This window comes from Mesoplodon mirus (assembly GCF_964341445.2).
Source record: "Mesoplodon mirus genome assembly, chromosome: 5".
In the NCBI taxonomy this organism is placed as follows: Eukaryota; Metazoa; Chordata; class Mammalia; order Artiodactyla; family Ziphiidae; genus Mesoplodon; species Mesoplodon mirus.
This window is the reverse complement of record NC_138980.1, coordinates 33,463,568-33,476,351: the sequence shown is the minus strand read 5'-3', so window position 1 is coordinate 33,476,351 and position 12,784 is coordinate 33,463,568. Positions and strand designations below refer to the sequence as shown.

Genomic DNA, 12,784 nt, shown 5'->3' with positions numbered 1-12,784 from the left:
TTGGCTGCTGTGAATCGTGCTGCTGTGCACATTTCTGTACAAATATCTGAGCTTGTAGCTTTTCACTGAACTCCCACTGCTGGCCCCATCCTGACTCTCAGGGAAAGTGGCGATGGCCCTCGAGGGCTCTGAGGGGTCCTATCCAGGTGGGCAAGGGGCCATGCAGCCTGGGAGACTATGTGATGGTTAATTTTACATGTCAGCTTGGCTGGGCCATAGGATGCCCAGATATGTTTGGAGACTTCTTTACCATTTTCATTGCATTATACGACCAAGAAAATTCTGATAATTCTAGTCTCTGTTCAGCAGGAAACTGGTCAAATGACATCTTTTTTTTTTTTTAAACTAAATTTGTTTATTTAATTATTTATTTTTTGGCTGCACGCGGGCTTTCTCTACTTGCCGCGAGCGGGGGCTACTCTTCGTTGAGGTGTGCGGGCTTCTCATTGCAATGGCTTCTCTTGTTGTGGAGCACGGGATCTAGGCACACAGGCTTCAGTAGTTGCGGCACGTGGGCTCAGTAGTTGTGGCTCACGGGCTCTAGAGCGCAGGCTCAGTAGTTGTGGCACACGGGCTTAGTTGCTCCGCGGCATGTGGGATCTTCTGGGACCAGGGCTCAAACCCACGTCTCCTGCATTGGCAGGCGAATTCTTAACCACTGCGCCACCAGGGAAGTTCCATCTTTTTGTTTTTAAGAGAAAAGTTGGCAAAATCACCACTGCTCAAATTCTCCCAAACCCAATAATTGGAAAAGAGATAAACTGTGGTGAGTTTATCTTTGAATTAAAGAATTCAATACAATTCAACCAAGCAGAATTCCATTTCCTCAGAACACATCACCAATACAAACCTGGTGGGTGGGTGGGTGGGAGGGAACCTGGGCTTGTGGTCAATAGACCTGGTGCCAAGTTGTGACTTTGTCATTAACAAATTTAGAAAAGAAAAAAGACTGGGACTTCCTTGGTGGTCCAGTGGTTAAGAATCCGTCTTCAGGGCTTCCCTGGTGGAGCAGTGGTTAAGAATCTGCCTGCCAATGCAGGGGACATGGGTTTGAACTCTGGTCCAGGAAGATCCCACATGCCGCAGAGCAACTAAGCCCGTGCGCCACAACTACTGAGCCTGCACTTTAGAGCCCGTGAGCCACAACTACTGAGCCCGTGAGCCTGAGCACCTAGAGCCCATGCTCTGCAGCAAGAGAAGCCTGCTGGCCGCAACTAGAGAAAAGCCCTCACGCAGCAATGAAGACCCAATGCAGCCAAAAATAAATAAATAAATTAAATAAATAAAATTAAAAAAAAAAAAAAAAGAATCCGTCTTCCAGTGCAGGGGACACGGGTTCAATCCCTGGTCAGGGAACTAAGATCCCACATGACGTGGGGCAACTTAGCCTGCATGCCACAACTACCGAGCCCACTCGCCACAATTAGATTGAAGTCCGTGCGCCACAACAAAAGATCCTGAGTGCCGCAAATAAGACCCGACGCAGCCAATAAATAAGTAAATAAGTAAATAAAAGAAAATAAAAAATAGAACCTGGTCTTTAAAAAAAAGTACAAAGACTATGGGATGGTTAATTTTACATGTCAGTTTGGCTGGGCCATGGGGTGCCCAGATATGTATGTGGTCAGTTGTTCTTTTGGATACTTCTGTGAGGGTGTTTCTGGATGAGACTGCAGGGGATGTGGAGGTGGAGGGCCTCTCCTGAGCGGAAGGGAATTCTCCAGTGGCTGCCTTTGGCGTCCGCTCTTGGGTCTCCACCCTGCAGCCTCCATAATCAATTCCTTAAAATAACTCTCTCTCTGTACACACATCCTGTTGGTTCTGTTTCTCTGGAGAACCCTGACTAATACGGACAGCCAGGTGCCTTGTGGGTGGAGAGAAAGGAGCTGGAAACCTGGCCACATGGTCCACCAGCCCAGGGCCTTGCTGAGTCTCTCTGCTGCTAAACCTCAGTTTCCTCACCTATAAAATGGGGATGAGAAAACCCGCTCCCCGAGGCTTCTACCAGGACAAAATGAGACCAAGCAGCCGGGTCTGGCTCACAGGAGGCCCCTGACAGACACCAGCTGGGCTGCTGAGTGGGGTCTGCAGCAGGGGATGAGGAAGTGGGGAGGGGCGGTCAGCAGTGGGCTGGCCAGGTGCCTGGGAGTGGGCCAGGGCCCGGGTGGAGCTGGCCGAAGTCATGGGCTGGAGCTTTGTGTCCTCCCCGCTGGCAGGTGCTGTAGTGTGTGGACCTAACCCCACAGCACGAGGCCACGTGGCCGCAGCCCCAGCCGCTCTCCTGACACCTGAGCCTGGCGGGGGGTGGCTCTGCCATGATCCCTGTACACGTGTGTGTCCCCGGGGACCAGAAGCAACTGAGTACTGGCCTCCCTATCAGGAAAAGGGGCCGCGGACCTGTGGTCCACTGACAGAGAGCGTGAAAAGACCAAGATGAGGGTATCTGGTGACCACTGGGAAGTACCTGCGTTTCAAATCATCATCTTTGTCACCACCGTTCTCGTCAGCCGGGCTGGGGTGAGGATGGCAAGGTACCCGCCTCAGGCACAAAATCTAAGGGGCACCGAAAAGTCGGTCACCGTGATCACATACTTTCATGCAATAATTTTTTTAAAGAAGTCAAAATGAATGCAAAATATCCATGATGAATCACATGTCAAGGTTTTCATTAGGGACAGGATCTGATGGGGCTGGGGTTAGGGCAAAGCAATCCCCTCTTTAACTGAAATTCTAATCTTCGGATTTCCCTGGTGGTCCAGTGGTTAGGACTCTGAGCTTCCACTGCAGGGGGCGTGGGTTCGATCCCTGGTCGGGGAACCAAGATCCCACAAGCCGTGCGGCACGGCCAAAAAAAAAATTTTTTTTAATCTTGACCATGGATTTTTTGGGGGGCATTAGTTTTGATTTTTAGGACATATTGCTATGTTAAGATAAAGCATAGCGATGACTGCATTTTTCAGTGCCCCCTTAAGTTCTGCGCCTGGGGCGGGTGCCCGGCTTTCCTCACCCTGGGCCGGCTCTGCCTGGGCCTCTTGCAGACCGCACAAAGCAAAGAGCTGTGGCATCCTCAGGGGCAAAAGGGCCCGAGGACTGCAGGCAGGAGGGAGGTGCACCTCCACGTGCGAGCCCTACAGTTGACGAGGAGCCCTGCGTGGGCCAGGCCTGCGTCGGCAACTGCAGTCGCCCTTAGGCCCCCTGGGAGTTCTCATCCCCATCTCACAGGTACGGGACGACGTGAAATGAGCGCTCCAAGCCACACCCTGGGCTGTGGCAGGGACCTGGGTCCCAGGGACTCAGCCATGCCGCCACCCCGATCAGCAGCCACCGCTCAAAGCCCTTTGGGACTCAGGGAGTGAGCACGCCATGCCTGGAAGCATGAAAGCCTGGGCTAAGGGTGCTGGCGGGGGTGGCTGCTGGAGCCTCTGGCCCTGCTCAGGCGTGGCTGACGCAGGGGCTCGGGGCCGAAGGGGGGCATTAGCTCTGCTCATGGAGCCGCGTGGGGGCTGTGGATGAAAGCCTGTCTCCCCTACCGGGGCCGCTGCCGGGGGTTGGGGGGCCCAGGGCGGCACTGGCCAAACCAGAGGCCTTGAGGGGAAGCCCCGAAGGAAGATCCTAGAGGGAGGGAGAGCACACCGGGGAGGGAGCCCCAGCGCCCTCTGGCTTCTCTGTGGCCCAGGGCGCTGCCATCCCAGTGCCGTGGGCACTGGGTACCCTCTGGGATCTCCTGGCTGCAAAGGGCACACAGAGCCAGGAGGGCTGTGGGCTAACCCAAAGACACATTCAAGTCCTAAGTCCTGATACCTGGGGCCTCATTTGGAAATAGGGTCACTGCAGATGTAACTAGTTAAGATGAGGTTGTACTGGGGTGGGGTGGGGCCCTAAACGCAGTGACTGGTGTCTGCATGAGAACGGGACACGTGCACACGCTGGGGAGGCCATGTGAAGAGGAGGCAGCGGCTGGGGGGGATGCAGCCACAAGCCAAGGCTGCCAGGGACGCTGGAAACCACCAGAGGCCAGAAGAGGCAGGGAGGACCCTCCCCGGAGCCTGTAGAGGGAGCGGGGTAGGGGGGGTCTGCCACACCTGGATCTCGGACTTCCGGCCTCTGGAACCACGTGAGGACGCGTTTCTGTGGTTGCAAGCCCCCCAGTCGGTGGTACTTTGTGATGGCGGCCCCAGCGAGCGACTTCAGGGGATTCTGTCTCAGCCTCTGCTCTAGCCACCTCCACCCCGGACCCCCAAACCTCACAGCAGATCAAGCCCCGTGTCCTCGGGCCTCACACCCCACCCCCCTCCAGCTGTATGAAGCAGGCGTTCAGAGAGGCTCAGAGACGAAGCAGTGAAGCCGGGGGTCCAGAGCAAAGCGCCCCCCGCCTCAAACCAGCCCTCCCTCCATGTTCTCAGCAAGCCCCACAAAGGGTCCCAAGAGAATCCCATTTCAGCCATACTCCCAACAACGTCCTGCCACCGAGAAAGGCGTCCCGATGCCCTTTCCTTCCCAGAGCGGTCATGGACCCTGTGGAAATTAAACCACACGCGCTCAGACGAGCAGTGGGGCTGAGGAGAAGGTGGAAAGCGCCTGGCCTGAGAACGCGACCTGCTGAAACCTGCGGGATGCGGGTGCTGGGGGCAGAGAGTGACAGCTGCAGAGGGTGCATTGGGGAAGGTCCCAGATCCACGACCCAACTTGACACCTGAAGGAACGAGGACAGGAAGGGCAAGCGAAACCCAAGGCCCACAGGAGGAAGGAAATGACAGAGCCGGAGATAAACGAAACAGACCAGAGAAACCAGAGGGAGGCCTGAGAAACTAAAACTGGTCCTTTGAGAAGAGGGGCGATCCTGGCCTTTAGCCAGACTGATGGGGAGAAAGAGGGGGAATACGCCGGGGACCAGAGCCAGGCGTGACCACTGAGCTCCTGGAAGTGGGAAGGGCTGTAGGAGGGTGCTGGGGACCAAGGTTGTCAGCATATTAGGTAATCTACACGAAATGGACCACTTCCTGGAAAGGCACACATTTCCAACCTGCTGGTGACAGCCCCCTTCGCGAACAGCCGGCACCACGCTTGGGAAGTCACAGAGTGTTATTTCCTCTGCAGGGAGATGAAAGGAACCCGCCCAGACATGGCAGAGCCTCTCAGAGGTGGACCTGGGATTTGAACTCAGGTTTCCTGGCTGGGAGCCCGGAGCTCGTTTCATGGTGACACAATTCCCAGTGTGTCATGTGTGCACGAAACACTCTGACTTGTTTGTTCCTTTGCTCAAAAACAAGGGATTCCAAGCTCGTGAAGTAAGAGAAAACACTACATACCTTTTTCAGTTTTTCCAAGAAGCAGCACTGTTTGACCCTGTTTAGAGAGGAAAAAAAAAATCACGGTTAAATATTTTTAACATAATTAGCTCCAGCTTTTCTCAGAGAGATACTTGGCTGTCACCAAAAATGTGGCATTTGGCTTGGAACTGGCCGTGTCCTCCAGAGAAGGAACGGGGGTGCTTCTGGAGTTTTCACTTTATTCTTTACAACTGATCCATTCAGGAGAGACAACTGTGTTTCTCTGGGGAGGGGGGAGTTGAGTTTTTGTCTGGAACTTGTATTATTCCATTTCAGGACACGGGGACCCCAAGCCTTGAAATGGAACCGAGCCTTGATGTGTCACGCTTGGGGTTTTTCCACGTCTGGTTTTCGGCTTTGATGGAAGCCACTTGCCGGGGCCAAAAAGGGAGAGGTGGAAAAAGCGATCTCGGGGCAAAGCAATTAACCCCGGGTGGAAGAGGTGACAGGTATACGGGGCCAGGAAGGTGAGGGATCTGAGGCTGGCCGCCTGGGGCCAGGAGGTCACCAGGAAAGTATGGAAGTCCCCGTGATCGGACCCCGGGGGCGGGGTGGGCTCTGGTACTTTGGAGCCGCTGGCCTGCGGGGGGATGGGACCCACTGCTCCAAGCGGAACCCTGGACAGAACCGCGTCTCTGTCTGATGATTGATGCACACAGCAATGAGGGGCCCTGGGGCCGCCACGTCCAGCTGCCAGGGTGACCCTGAGGCTGGACGCCAGCCTCCACCCCACTCTCCACACTGCTGCGCCCGGGGAGGCTCCCACCAAGGCCAGGAGGGAGAGGTGAGCGGTAACCCCGTCCCCTCCACGCGGCCAGCACCGATCCCGTTTGTGGAGGAGGAGGCTGCGGGCTACGGAGGCCTGTCCTCTGCTGCGGGGCTACATGTCCTGCTCGGCCAGAAGGATGCCTCAGCCTGTGCTCCGGGGGCGGGGACCCCCGGCAGCTGCCGGGCCACTGACCACAGTTCACAAGCCAGCAGCTAGACCACCCTCGAGTTCTAGGCAGGCCCTTGCTTGGGGCCCATTCCACTGTGGGCTTGCTGTGGGGAGGTCAACAGAAGCCCCTGCCCAATGCAGGCCAGGCTTCCTGAGCTGCGGGGCCTGCCTCAGGCGAGGCTGTTTCCCTCCGGGTCTGAAGTTTCCCTCCGGCTCTGAAGTTTCCCTTCGGTCTCGGAGAGCCGGCCCCTCTTCCTTCACAAACATTAGCTCTTTCCACAAACCTACAGGGTTTTTTTCCACCTACACAAAGGGACATGCTGCTGCTGCCACTCCAGGGCCAGAGCCAAGGGCCACCAAGCCTTTCTCAGTGGCCCTGGGCCCCAGGGGGCTGGCATCAGAGACCACGGGGCGGGGCGGGGGGCAGCGGGGGAAGACCCAGCCGACTCTCAGCCACAGGAAGGAGATGGCTGGGGCAGCTTTCACTATTTCTTTTGGCCACACCGCGTGGCACGCGGGATCTTAGTTCCCTGACCAGGGATCGAACCTTCACCCCCTGCAGTGGAAGCTCGGAGTCCTAACCACTGGACCTCCAGGGAAGTCCCTGGGGCAGCTTTCTCTAAAGCAGGGCTTCTGCCCCCCCGGCACTGTTGACATCGGGGCGTCCTGAGCGCTGTGGGGTGTGAAGCAGTGTCCCTGACCCCACCCCCTCGATGCCAGCAGTCCCCCAGTCCTGATGACCACAAGATGTCCCCAGACAGGGCCCAGTGTCCTCTGGAGGCAGACTCACCCCCAGGTGAGACCCCTGTCTTCAGGAAGTGCTGGGTGAGACACACAGACACACAGTAAGGCATCTGGCAGGGAGCGCTCCTGCCCCGGTCCCTTGAGGCGGGGGAACCCCAGCTCCTGCTTAAAGGTCAACACTGGGCTCCCAGGGCTTGGAGGGGGAGACACACCTTTGCTGGGCTGAGTGTGCTGGGGCACCGGGGTGTTGGGGCACAAAGGCGGCACCTCACCACCAGCCCATGCTCCCGGCGAGGGCTGGGCCCGCCTGCCGTGTGGATGCCAGCAGGCCTGCGTGGGAACGGGCCACGGGAGGTGTTCTACAGGGTCAAGCCTCGATACCTTCGGATTCTGTACTTGGGAATTCACCTACTGGCTAGGTTGTATTTGTAACTCCCAGATTGATACTTGGGGGTGGGTGTGTGCAGTCATTAGAGGACACAGTCAGAGCAGTGAAACATTCGAGTCACCGACAACCATCTTCCCAGCTGAAGTGGAACCGGGTGGTAACCAGCGTCCTTTTCACCATTTAGGGCTACGTTTTAGGCATTTTGGAGTTTTTGGCAGGTGATTCTGCCTCTAAAATGGCCCCCCAGTGTAGAGCTGAAGTGCCGGCCAGCGTCCCAAGTGCAGGAGGGCGGTGTCGTACTCACGGGGACAGTACGTGTGTTAGATGAGCTTTGTTCAGGCCAGGGTTACAGCCCCGCCGTGAATGAATCAACAACTGGTATTGGACAAGCCGTCTTTAAACAGAAACGTACATCACACGAGTTTGCGTGGGGATTGGGCGTGACAGTGGGGTGATGGAGGCTCACGGGATCCTGGCCCTGTGTGTCCCCAGGAGCGGTGGTGCGGTGTTCACTAATTCAGTGTTTGCGGCGACTTTATGGCCCAGAACCACTGCCAATGACAAGAATCAACTGTATACATATTTCCTCTTCTTCATGGCCATGAAAGGAACACAATTTCATTTTCCCAAATCTAGATATCACATAAAGTAACAAAAATCATCCATAATCCCACCACCTGGATTTTTCACGGCATATACACATACCTGTCCATTTTTACAAATTCAGGTCCTACATGCAATTTGATCACCTGCCTTTAAAATTTTTCTTAATTTGCTTACTATCTTATCACATTGTGAGGGGAACCACTATTTTCCCATTCCGTCACAAATTCTTCTAACTGATTTTGGAATGATTTTAGATGGACAGAAAAGTGACAAAAACAGCACAGAGCGTTTGCACGTGCCCTCAGCCAGCTCCTCTTAAGGCTGGCATCTCATCAAAATGAAGAAATGGACCCAGGCGCCTTACTCTGGATTCAACTCCAGGCTTTATCTGGATTTCACCATCACTCCACTCTGCCATACAATGTCTGTTCTGTTCTGGGGTCCCGTCCAGGATACTAATGCTGCATTTACCAACAGGACCTTAGTGGATGTACCATAATTTATGAGTAGCAGTAGTACTGTGTATATCTATTGTTGCCCATTATTGGATGTTTAGGTTGTTTCTGATTCTTTCCTCTTCTTAAATCATTGTACCATGAGAATCGATGCACATGAAGCAAATAGCCAAGCACAGGGAATTCTGTGTGTGCCTCTCTCTTTTTTTTTTTCCTGAGGATGAATTTTTAAGTGTCAACTCTTGAGTTTAAAGGTATAGAGGACTTGATCCACCTCCCAACTTGACCTTCAAAAAGATTGCAGGGCTTCCCTGGTGGCGCAGTGGTTGAGAGTCCGCCTGCCGATGCAGGGGACGCAGGTTCGTGCCCCAGTCCGGGAAGATCCCACATGCCGCGGAGCGGCTAGGCCTGTGGGCCATGGCCGCTGAGCCTGCGCATCCGGAGCCTGTGCTCCGCAACGGGAGAGGCCACAACAGTGAGAGGCCCGCGTGCCGCCAAAAAAAAAAAAAAAAAAAGATTGCAAGACAGTCCCATCGGAGCCACTGGGCTGCTCACCCACTTACCCACTGCCTTGCTAGGCATGGGCACCAAGCTATGGTTCTTGGATTCAGATACCTGTTATTGTCCCGCAATAACCACCTGTTATTGTCCCTGTTTTTTGGCCACGCAGCGCAGCTTGCAGGATCTTAGTTCTATGACCAGGGACTGAACCCGGGCCCTCGGCAGTGAAAGCGCAGAGTCCTAACCACTGGACCACCAGGGAGTTCCTGCCACACTCTTTTATTAAAGTAGGACATGCCTACAGAAGAGTGTACAGATTGCTCATGTACAGACCATGCATTTAAAAAGTGTGTGCACCTGAGTCACCATGACCTGCATCAAGACGTAGAACACTTCCAAGACCCCCGAAGGCATCCCAGGGCCTCCTCCTGCAATGAATCACTATTCCGATGGAATGATTTATTTTTATTATCATCATTTTCATGATCATGGTCATCCTGACTTTCACTCGTGAGGATGGGAAAGAGGGTACAGATTCTGATTGCAGGATGAGCTGTTTAGGTGAGAAGAACTTCCTAGAAGATTTTAGAACGTTCTAGAAGACAGACAGCCAGCATCTGCTCAGAGGGGGTGAGGAGTCAGTCTTTCTGGCCCAGCTGAGGTGCAGGGAGGGGATTTTGAGCAAGCTCCGGCCCTGGCTCGGGGCGTTGGTCTGGACGTCGGCCCACTGGCTCTCTGAACCCTGATGCCCTGTCTGTAACATGAGGACCCACAGCATCGCTCGCTCTTGGGGTCACAGTGAGGACAAAATGAGACAAAGACGGTGCCCAGCACTGCAGGAGGTGCGAACTAAGGCAACGATGATAAAAATAACACGACGGATATGACACGTGATACACGGGCACACCTCGTTTTATCACGCTTCACGGATATCACGTTCTTTACAAATTGCAGGTTTGGGGCAACACGTTCCCGCAAGGAATAAAGAGTGTGCTGAGTCCAAAGAAGCGGATTTGGAGATGGAAGAATCTCCTCCTGGTGAGGATGCTGTGGAGACTGTTGAAATGACAACAAAGGACTGAGGATAGGACACAGACTTAGCTGACAAAGGGTTTGAGGGCATTGACTCCAACTGTGAAGGAAGTTCTCCTGCGGGTAAAATGCCATCAAACAGTATCGGACGCCACGGAGAAGGTTGTTCGTGAGAGGAAGAGGCCACCGATTCGGCAGACTTCATTGTTGCTTTATTTTAAGAAATGGCCATGGCCGCCCCGTCTGCAGCATCGGGGCAGGACCCACCACCAGCAAAAAGATTATGACTTGCTGAAGGCTCAGATGATGGTTAGCGGGGGGTTTTTTAGCAATAAAATATTTCTTTAATGATTTTATTTTTTAATTTTTTGGCCGTATCACACGGCAGGTGGGATCTTAGTTCCCAGACCAAGGATGGAACCTGGGCCCCCTGCACTGAAAGCACGGAGTCTTAACCACTGGACCGCCAGGGAAGTCCCCAAAGTATTTTTTAACTGAACGAAACCTGTATTATTAGATGTAGCAGCTGTGGCTCCAGGATCAAGGGCTAAGTGGCCTGGGTCGAGTGGAAAGGCCTTGGGTCCTGGCCTGACACAGGTACAGCTGAGGAGGCCTGGCTCCCTAGGTCCCTTCTGACTTTATCCTCATTTCCTGGAGGGCGGAGCCTGGGTGGGGGGATGGGGCTGGGCTGGGGTCATCACACTCACTGAGTGTTTATTACGGGTCAGAAGTTGAATTTCCCTTCTTTCTCCTGAGAAAGGTGTTAAGGCTGCTTTGCAGACCCTGGCAGGGTCCCTGGTGCTTCTGGAGACACATGCAGCTCCATGGCTCACCCTTGAGACAGAGGGAGGAAAATTCCAGAACCCCTGACTCTGCTTTTTCATTAGCAAGGCCCTGCTTTACATGCAGGACACGGGGGAGGTCTTCACGTGTGTGTGTGTGTGTGTGTGTGTGTGTGTGTGTGTAGTTGGGGGAGTGGGTCACTAGGGCAGGGGTCTCTCCCAGGGTAGTTCTGCCCCCAGGGGACACTGGGCGGTGCCTGGGGACATCTATGGTTGGTACTCTGGGGGGCTCCTGGCATCGAGTGGATGGGGGCAGGGATGCTGCTCCACACCCTGCAGTGCCCAGGACAGCCCCCCATACAGAGGATGCCCGGCTGATGTCAGCAGGGCTGGATGGGGGGTCGGTGGGGGACCGGGTCCTGTTCTCTGCACAATCCTGTCCTCGCCCAGGACTCCCGACTCCACCTCTGGGTGCCTTTGCCCAAGCTCTTGTCCTTGCTGGTCTCAGCTCAGCTGCTCAACTGCCAAGGGCTTCTCCTAGAAGGATTCAAAAATAGATCATCTACTTTTTTTTTTTTTTTAATCTCATCAATGCCTGAGAGCACAGTGCCCGGCAGAGGAAGCTGCCTAGGCAGTGAAAGAAACCAGAAGTGCTTCTTGTTAATTTTCACCAGCTCTTCTGGGGAGACGGTAGGGTAATCCCCTTCCTCAAGCACTTCTCTTAGAAGTTACTCTGCATTCTGCTTCTCAGAAGGAAACTGGGCTCCTGGGCAAGCACTCATGCCCTCCACCCACTCTGGGCTTTGAAGCAAAAATCCAACGGATTCGGAAGATTCACATCAGACCAGGTACCCTGGGGGCCCGCAATGCCCCAGAGCAGCTGCCACGGCCCCCTCGTGCCCTCAGCCTGCCCTTGGCCCAAAGGGGGGGCCCCAACTTGTCACAGCTGCAGGGAGACACACCTACAGCTGATTTTTAAAAAATGACCAATAAACATTATATATATTTTTTCAGTTGAAAGCTATCCTCACCTTCAATATTTACGACAGGGATTCTCTCCCTCGGCCCTGCTGACATTGGGGCCCCGGGTCACTCTGTGGGGGGCTGTCCCGGGCACTGTGGGGGGCTCAGCAGCATCCCTGCTCCCACCCCCTCGATGCCAGGAGCCCCCCAGTCATGAAAACCACAGATGTCCCCAGACATGGCCCAGTGTCCCCTGGGGGGCAGAGCTCCACTGAGCAAAGTTCCTGCTCTAGGATTACTGAGTTAATGTCTTTAAATCCCTTCAGTGGATTCATTTCAAGTAAGAATTTTTATTACATTTCATTTCATTTGCTGTGCCACACAGCTTTTGGGATCTTAGTTCCCTGCCCAGGGATCAAACCCGTGCCCTGCAGTGGAAGCTCAGAGTCCTAACCACTGGACCGCCAGGGAATTCCCTCAAGTAGGAATTTTTAAAACAACTGTTTACTCTCAACTTACTTTTTTTTTTTTTTTTTTTTTGCAGTAAGCGGGCCTCTCACTGTTGTGGCCTCTCCCGTTATAGAGCACAGGCTCCGGACGCGCAAGCTCAGCGGCCATGGCTCACGGGCCCAGCCGCCCCGCGGCATGTGGGATCCTCCCGGACCGGGGCATGAACCCATGTCCCCTGCATCGGCAGGCGGACTCTCAACCACTGCGCCACCAGGGAAGCCCTCATGGCCATTGAGCCTGCGTGTCCGGAGCCTGTGCTCCGCAACGGTAGAGGCCACAACAGTGAGAGGCCCACATACCGCAAAAAAATAAAATAAAATAAAAAAAAAAAATGTATTTATATTGAACGTTGGTGTACATATAGCTGATTCACTTTGTTATACAGCAGAAACTAACACAACATTGTAAAGCAATTATACTCCAATAAAGATGTTAAAAAAATGTATTTGTATTGAGACATAATTGACACACAACCCTTTGTGAGCTTCAGGTGTTCCTGTGTCAGTCTGATACATTTATTTATTACAACATGATTA

General features: G+C 54.0%; 1 protein-coding gene across 1 annotated transcript in view; it reads right to left on the bottom strand.

Annotated features, from left to right (window-relative positions):
• Nucleotides 1-12,784, bottom strand: part of GNG7 (G protein subunit gamma 7) — a 157,546-nt gene that overhangs the window by 29,711 nt on the left and 115,051 nt on the right. Inside the window, exon 3 of the mRNA XM_082623687.1 lies at nt 5,310-5,346. The gene's annotated coding sequence lies outside the window, so the exon portion shown is untranslated. The remainder of the gene's footprint in view (nt 1-5,309; nt 5,347-12,784) is intronic.